Raw genomic sequence first — 8,423 nt, 5'->3', positions numbered from 1 at the left:
TGTGTGTGTGTGTGTGTGTGTGTGTGTGTGTGTGTGTGTGTGGACGCTCGCTCCTACGTAGCACACCCCGATAGCCATCTGAAGCGGCGGTGGGACAGATGGTACGTAGAGGTCGGTCTTTGCCCCGTGCACGCTCTTACACTCGTGTTAACCACGTGCACGCACACGACCCCACCAATGCCGCAAACACGTTCAGGACAAAGTCTTTTTTGCACATTGCTGCTCTTAAACATGCAGCGAGGCATTCATCAGTGCTGCTTCTCTCTTTAATTCAGCTCCACATTTTCATTTCACAGCTTTGCAGCGCACACACATCTTTTCATTGTTTCTAAAAATAGCACCTTTACAGTGTCAATCCGAGTTTAAAATTAGCCGCTTTCCCTGCCAACACAGACGATAAACACACACAGATGTGTCAAAACAGTTTGTGAAAATAAGACCGACTGTTTCAGGAAGAATTCCAGTTATTATTAATAATATTAAATATTTTAGATATATTTACTTATTTACTGCTTTGGGCAGCAACATTTCTGTTAGGAAGTGCCATTGTCACATTTTGTTATTAGTCAGTGTGCCATATCAACATTAAGGTTGAAATTATGACACCACATCAAAATGTAACTCTCCGACAGATCTGTAGTTTCATTCCATCCGTTTATCAGTGATGTGCAATATTTAATACTTTTTCTCCTGTATTTAGGACATTGCTCATAACATCCAGAGTTGAAATCATTAAACCCACCAACAGTCCAACAATCTTGCAATAACAACTTAAGATACTCTGCGAAGAATGCAACGAGCGCCAGCCAATCACAGGCAGAGAATGATAAAACTCCATAAATATGACTTCCAACAGCTGTGAAAGAGGTAATATGGCATGCTATTGAGAGGCCGCTTCAACATTTCCTAAAAACTCTCTTGAACACTTATTGCTAGTGTGCCATCGGTTAAGCTACCGCCTGCCATTGGTGCACGCGCGCCTGAGGTTAGCTTCTTATTGGTCCTCATTAGTGGTGTAACGGACCGTTGTCGTAGCAATTTATTTCACAGCGGGAAATACATTTTTACTGGCTGAGTACTGGCTGAAGGTGAATTATAATGTTATCGTGATGCGTTCACATGTAATCTGTAAAATGTGTTGGTGAGAAACTTGAATAAATCCAGTAGTTTAAAGGAGATGTCTTCACAACAACACAAAGATTTGTTTTAATCAATTCAAATTAAAACTTTTATTTCCTTGTCATGTGAATTGTGTGTTTTTATGAAGAAGAACAAAGCACTATAAATTACTATAACAAAGTAAAAGGATAACACGATGGTATTAATGATTTTTGGGACAGTGGCAGAAAAGAAAGTAGTGTGGATCCTTGTGGAGCAGCTGCTATAATCAAACAACAAAGGGATCTGTGTCTGCCAGTATGGATCAGTAATGATCGGCAATTAGTATCAGCTGCAATAAAACTTGATCAGGGATCTAAAAGTTTTATTTGCTCCCTTTTGTCTTTTGTGCCGATCCGAACCGTGTGTTTTATGATCCGTTGCACCACGAGTCCTTATTGTTAATCCTTTATTTCTGCTTCCTGTGACTTATTAAACATCAGAGAAATGCTCTGGGAACCACAACAGTCATGTTGGCAGCAGCTGGCCTTAAACCTGCAGCTCAAACCTCATGTTCACGATCACCGCCCCCCTGCTGGAGCGTCCTGAAGCGTACAGTCAGTGCTCGGCAGTGACCTCTGACCTCTGACCTCACTGTGGCTTTCCTGCATAAATCAGCACCATTGGATTATGACGTGCAATAACACGCGACGTACTTATGTGACGAGGCTGTAAATCTCTGGAAATGCATTGAAGAAAGATGTTGTTTTGTTTTTGTTGTTTTTTTTATCAGCGGGCTCGTTAGAGAGGAGAGACGGAGCAGCAGCGCCGGGGCCGTGCGTCGGAGTCTCCCCGGCCGGGGCCCCTCTCTAGTCGGCAACACGTCATGGAACATTCCCGGAACCAGCCAGCGCACCACCCACCATTTCTCTCTCTCTCTCACTCTCTCTCTCTCTCTCACTCTCTCTCTCACACACAAACAGAGGAAGCGAACGATGAGCATATAAGATAAAGTCACTCCCTTCTACCTTTAAAACTGTTGTTTTTTCATATTAGGAGACATACTTTGCGACAACACATACACACTGTAGCAACAAGCCTTCTCTGTGAATATATGTAATGTCATTTCACACTGGTCGCTCTGTAGCGGCAACAAGGAAATACCAGAGGTCACAGCTTTAACTCACTTTAGAAACACCCCGCGAGCGCCGAACAGTGATTATTATTATAGTGATATTATAGAGGTTTACAAGTAAACTTCTATGACCCAAAACCTCCCCCAGATGCGGGCACAGCTGGTTTGCACAAATGCCGAAAGAAAGAGAAATCCACCTTCCAGACGCAAAAATCACACCTCTCCGAGCTTCCACTTTCACGGCTTCAAATTCCACGAACAGTCCCCCCTTATAAACCTCCCTCCCTCCCGGTCTCCCTTCGATGTGTCTCTCCCCGCCGGCCCTTGCAGCCAGCCCGGCCGTGCAGGCTACTGCAAATTCCTCAGGATATTACGCAACCTGGGTAATCTGCATGCAATGCGATGCGTGCCCGGGGTATTCCCCCTGCATAGCCTTGCCCTTATATGCTAAACAAAAATATCAAGTGCTGTGAAAACAGACCATAATGTCCGTCATGGCGCATAAAAAGCCCGCTGTCACTGTGATATATATATATGTGTGAGAGAATATGTATATGGTTTCGTTTTCTCCTCCTCGCACTTACCTTCCGTCTGCGCTCCGGTCCGCGCGTCTCCGTGCGAAAATGACAACAAGCAACCCCGGTGACAGGGGGATCCGATTCCGGGCGGGCTTGACACCTCGCTGGCTGTCCGTCGGAAAAAAACAGCCAGGAGAGACGGGTTGTTTAGAAAATCCACAAGAGTCGGAGCGGTGGAAACGTCGCGGCCAGGCGGCCGACGGACGAGAAAAAGTTGCGCGTAAAAATGGAAGGAATCCTTTCCGACCGGATTTCTGCTGCCGGGAGCTCCGCTGCTGCAGTCAGACAGACAGTGAATGTGCGCGTCTGACTAGTGTTGTCAGCGCGTGTGTGTGTGTGTGTGTGTGTGTATGTGTGCGTGTGTTTTGAGCTTGAAATCAGGAGACACACGCGCACACACACAGCCGAACGCACACGGGGGTTATTCCAAACGCCACTTCCCAGAATAGCAGCAGAGAGGAGAGAGAGAGAGAGAGAGAGAGAGAGAGAGAGAGAGAGAGAGAGAGACGGAGCGGCAGAAAGAGAGAGAGAGAGAGAGAGAGAGAGAGAGAGGGCGTGTGTTTGTGTGCGTGTGTGTGTGTGTGTTGTGTGTGTGTGTGACGTCGTCGGATCCCCCAGCGCGCAACCAGGGCAGAGGGAGGGGAGGGAAGGAGGAGCAGTGGCCGAAGAGGAGGCTCTGTCTGCCGGCACAGAGAGAGCAGGATTCCCCGGTCACCTCTGGAGAGACCCGTCTGTCTGACTGTCTGCCCCACTTCTGCCTGTCTGTCTGTGCATTCAGCTATAGACTGGACTTGAATACATCAATATATACAGTCTGCGGTGAAAAATTATATCAATATAATAAATATACTTATAGTCTGTCTCTCTCATATATATATATATATATATATATATACAGTATATATAATGATGATCCATTGTTTACCTCCCACCAGATTTAGGAACGATTTGTAGTCACCATAGTTATGATAATTAATCAATTTTCAATTTCAAGTTATCATGGATTTAGTCTGACTGATTTAAAAACATTTACCTGCTGGAAAAACCCCATTAATTTATAAATATGCAAATGATATGCCAAACACTTTTCAAAAATGGTGTGTGACAGTGACTTCCTGAATCTCAACAAGACTCACTAAGAAATAGTCCAGCACCAATTACGTCACTTTTGTACAAAATTAAACAAACATGATTATAAATATGTTAATTAGTGAGATTACGAGGTAGATTTGTCTTGTTTTTTGGTACAGACATGAGAGCGGTATCAAGTTTCTCATCTAAGTCGCAAGATAAAAGCAAATGAGCGTAGTTCTGAAAATGTTGAACTATTCCTCTAAGGCCCTTATCATGTCAATTAATTTTGAAGTGCTGGTGGATATTCAACATATTTTAATCAGATTAGCACAAACCAGATGAGACACAGTAAACCTGAATCTTTCAGAGCCCCTGGAGCACAAACACTTCATTTCCTGCATTTTGGTGAATTCTTACGCACCAATGGCCTTTTCTGCATCAATTTAAATGAATTTATTTATGTAAAGGACAACACAAAAGTCAGGCGTCAAGTGAGAACAACGACATGCGAGAAGCCAGAAGTGTGTTTTAATGACACGCAGATAGTTTGGGAAATGTTGTTCTGTTACACGAGGTGGATGTTTGACACTGTGTGTCCCAAAGTTGTTGTGATTCTGTTGCCAAAACCTGATGTTCGTGACGATATTCCTCAACCTAATGTTTGTTTTGTTGCCTCAACCTAACGTTTGTTTTGTTGCCTCAACCTAACGTTTGTTTTGTTGCCTCAACCTAACGTTTGTTTAAAGATATTTTAATATTTTTAATAACGAACAATATCTTAAATTGGGGGTCATGTGAAAAAAATTGGACCTTTTATTTGAAGGCGATATCGCTCAGCCCTATAATCTCTTTAAATGTATCACGATACATTCATTCATTTAAATTAATTTGCAACCTCCTGGACTTTAATAGAGGATAAATGTTTCTGCTCATGTAGCCGTAGCCTCTGGGAGGGCACGTCTGAATGATCTAATAAGACTTCACTGATAGGGACAACTCTGTCCAACCAAAATATTGGTATGTAGGCGAACGTTTGCCTTCTTCGCCTGGTTGGAAATCCAACCTTTGGTTCGAGAAGTGTCAGGCGTACACTCTAGTTTGAGTTGGACCTGGATTATTTTATGTGAAGGCGTTCTTTTTGAAAATGAAATGTCCATATAGATGAGATGTCTAATCTATCAGTACATATTATACATTCATGCCATTTTTCGTAGTCCCCCTTATAAAATGGATGTTAAAAGCCAAATATGTGAAACTTGCTCCTGTAGGATTTATTTATTGAGCTGGGTGCATCTTTCTGCAGCCAGTATGCACAACAATAAGAGGCCGTGTCACTGCCAGATTTAAGGTGAACCCTCAGTATTCAGACAACACACCCGCTCCAGCTCCGGGTCCTTTCATCCGTGAAACACATTTAGGAATACAGAGGGGCTCATTTACACAGGCCCTCCAGCTAATGAATTAAATCAGGATTGATAAAGCCGCTTTTTCCCCCTTTGGACGGGTTCAGTTGCGGCGGCCCTCTTTGTGCTAATAAACTGCATTTAAGCGCCTTTTAGCAACAGGTGGCAGGTTTGTAAGCATCACAGGTTTGAGTCCTCTGACGGACCGAGCATCAGGCCTGTGCAGCGTGCAGGCTCTAACCGTCCGCTGTGATGATACAGACTTGTGCATTAGCCGTCGGCCTCCGTCAAATAGCTCCCATTGTACCTGGGAACAGATAATGACACATAATTGTTTCGAATGGCATCCGTCCATTCACAGTGAGAAGTTACAGTTAAGGAAGGAGGAAAAAGATGCTGCTTGGCGGGGGCGGAGTCATCAATGGAGCCATTAGAAATGTAAAGAGCTTTTTTGTTGAGCTCTTTATTTTTTGAACAGATAGTTTGTGATCTGGATCTTTTTTGTGAAAGCTCTGCGTGGGTGTACATCAATAAAAATGTTTCAGCATAGACAGACGCACAGACAATTCACAGACAGACATTTTCACAATTAAGAATTATTTACATTATTTACAAAGCATGTAGAAACAATAAAAGGATTTTGTGGATTAATGAAGTTGCATCAAATTGAGGTGGATCTGCTCCAGCGTGGTGCAGCAGAAATGGTTTCCAGGATTAGTCGGGCCGTTCATCGTTCTTTCTTACATTGTTATTTATGTAACTACAAATAGTAGAATCAAACAGTCGTTGCCTCTTTTTAGGCTGCAGGAGTGAGAACTAGTCATCCTCTAGATTGCATGTGTCATGGTTTCAGAATGATGAAGACAGTTGGAGAACAGTGAGACACAAGATAGACCATGGCATTCTAATATGTTCTGTAGCTGCGGTAAATGGGGGAAAAGATTCCCCTGAGGGAGGATGGCCCCGGACACCCCAAAGTTTGGGCTGAGCCCCGAATGTTTACATCATGGCTCCGCCCCTGCTCATGTGGAAGAGAAGCAGAAAGGTGATGGGGTGTCTCCCCAGACCCTTTTTCGTATTTCATTGCCCTCTCTCTCCCTGTATCTCCCGTCTATTGACACTATAAACTGTCAGAAAAGGCAATTAAATGCAACAACAACAACAACAAAAAGATTGGGGAGTGACATGAAACAAACATCCTGGGCCAGCTTCCAACCACATCACCAAACGGAGCCACATGAAACGTGATTCCCCCGATCTGCATTTGCAGAAGAGGTGTGAATCTGCAGGGTGTGAATCTCGCCTTTTGCTAACAGTTCTGATGGCGATTAATCTGCCGGCTTCCTGCTCTGTAGAGACAGCATGGCCCAGATGAATGACAGACAGGAGAACGTGCTCATGACTCTGACCTCCATAGCTGCTTTGTTGGTGCGTATATGTGTGTGTGTGTGTGTGTGTGTGTGTGTGTGTGTGTGCGTGTGTGTGTGTGCGTGTGTGTTCCCGGGGCCAGCGATAAGTGGATTAGCGTCTACCGTCTCCCATAAGAGGCTCACCGGGATGTGACCTCGTCACCGGTGACCCCCCGGAGTCCCCATGGCGACGCCGTGGAAGCGCGGCACCATGGCGACAGAGAGCTTTCTGATGCGGCAATTTGCATCTGCTTTCCGTACGGAGCCCAGCAGGAAGGTGAGCGCAGTCCGGAGCTCTGGAGGCTCGAACACAGACTGTATTCACATGGAAACCGTGCAGATACACGTGCTGCACCTACATGTCTCCCAGGCTTCATCCATCACAGCAGAACCTCCTGAGTGTCATTAAAACCCCCGAAATAATGGTTTCATCTTCAACAACCAGCAAATGTCCTCACATGACTCATTGCTTTGATCATTTGCCTTGCAGCTGTCATTTTTGATGAAGTATGTGTGATTTTGTCTTCTCCGCACATGTGCCGTTTCACTTTAAACTCCATCAGTTCTTGTTGTACGAGGTTCCAGCATGTTATTAATGTCAACGTGTCTCTTTGGATGGTTCAGATGAGAATAACTACAGTTCAAGCAGTTCACTTATAATATAAAAACTAAATAAGATGAACGGAATCAGAATCCATATCATTTCTACTCTTTTGTCCATAATGTCAGTGGTAATAATGAGTCAGATATTAGACTATAGTGATAGTAGGAGTATTGTAGAGATCACCTCAACCGAGACCAAGTCAAGACCAAGATTTTGAGGGGCTGAGACCAAGTTTCATTTATTTTTGGGACTTGTCATTTTTGATTTGGGACTTGACTCTGGACTTGTCAGTCTTGACTTGGGTCTTGGCTTTGGTCTTGACTTCAGACTTGATTTGGGACTTGTTCTTCTTGACTTGGGACTTTCAGTCTTCACTTGGGACTTGGCTTGGGACTAGTCAGCCGTAGAAAGTGACTTGGGACTTTGTAGTCTTAAGACTTGACTCAGGATTTTGCAGTCTTAGGACTTGGTTCTGGACTTTTAAGTCTTCACTTGGGACTTAACTTGGGACTTGTCAGTATTAGGACATGACTTGAGACTTGATTTGGGACTTGTCAGTCTTGACTTGGGGCTTGTAAGTCTTAGAACATGAATCGAAACTTGTTTTGGGACTTGACTAGGACTTGACTCTGGAGTTGTCAGTGTTGACCTAGGACTTGACTTGGGATTTGTCGGTCTTGACTTGGGACTTGACTTTGGACTTGCAAACCAATGACTTGGTCCCACCTCTGGTTGATACCAGGAACACTAAAGCTTTGGGAAGACAGAGCTCATTGCAGATTGCAGACCTAAAGATAATGCTAATTGTCTATAGCAACTTAGCATTAGCATGCACAGCACTGTCCATAACACAGAGATGATGTTTGGAGTATCGACTAAAGTAACGAGTGAGGCCACAATCCCAGGAAGTGAGTCATGTGTCACGCTTTACTGAGGTTTTAAGTCCCACACTGGAACACCAAATCCTCTTTTCATTGTTTGCATTTACTGTACAACAAAAAACAGCAATGAACGAGAAACCTGCTGAGTAGCTTTGTGAAGTTGTGAAGAGGTGGACACACACACACGCACGCAGACACACACACACACACACACACACACACACACACACACACACACACA

The sequence above is a fragment of the Anarrhichthys ocellatus genome, unplaced genomic scaffold, assembly GCF_004355925.1.
Source record: "Anarrhichthys ocellatus isolate YVR2014 unplaced genomic scaffold, GSC_Weel_1.0 scaffold34, whole genome shotgun sequence".
Taxonomy (NCBI): domain Eukaryota; kingdom Metazoa; phylum Chordata; class Actinopteri; order Perciformes; family Anarhichadidae; genus Anarrhichthys; species Anarrhichthys ocellatus.
The sequence above is the reverse complement of the archived record's forward strand: the minus strand, read 5'-3'. Positions refer to the sequence as shown.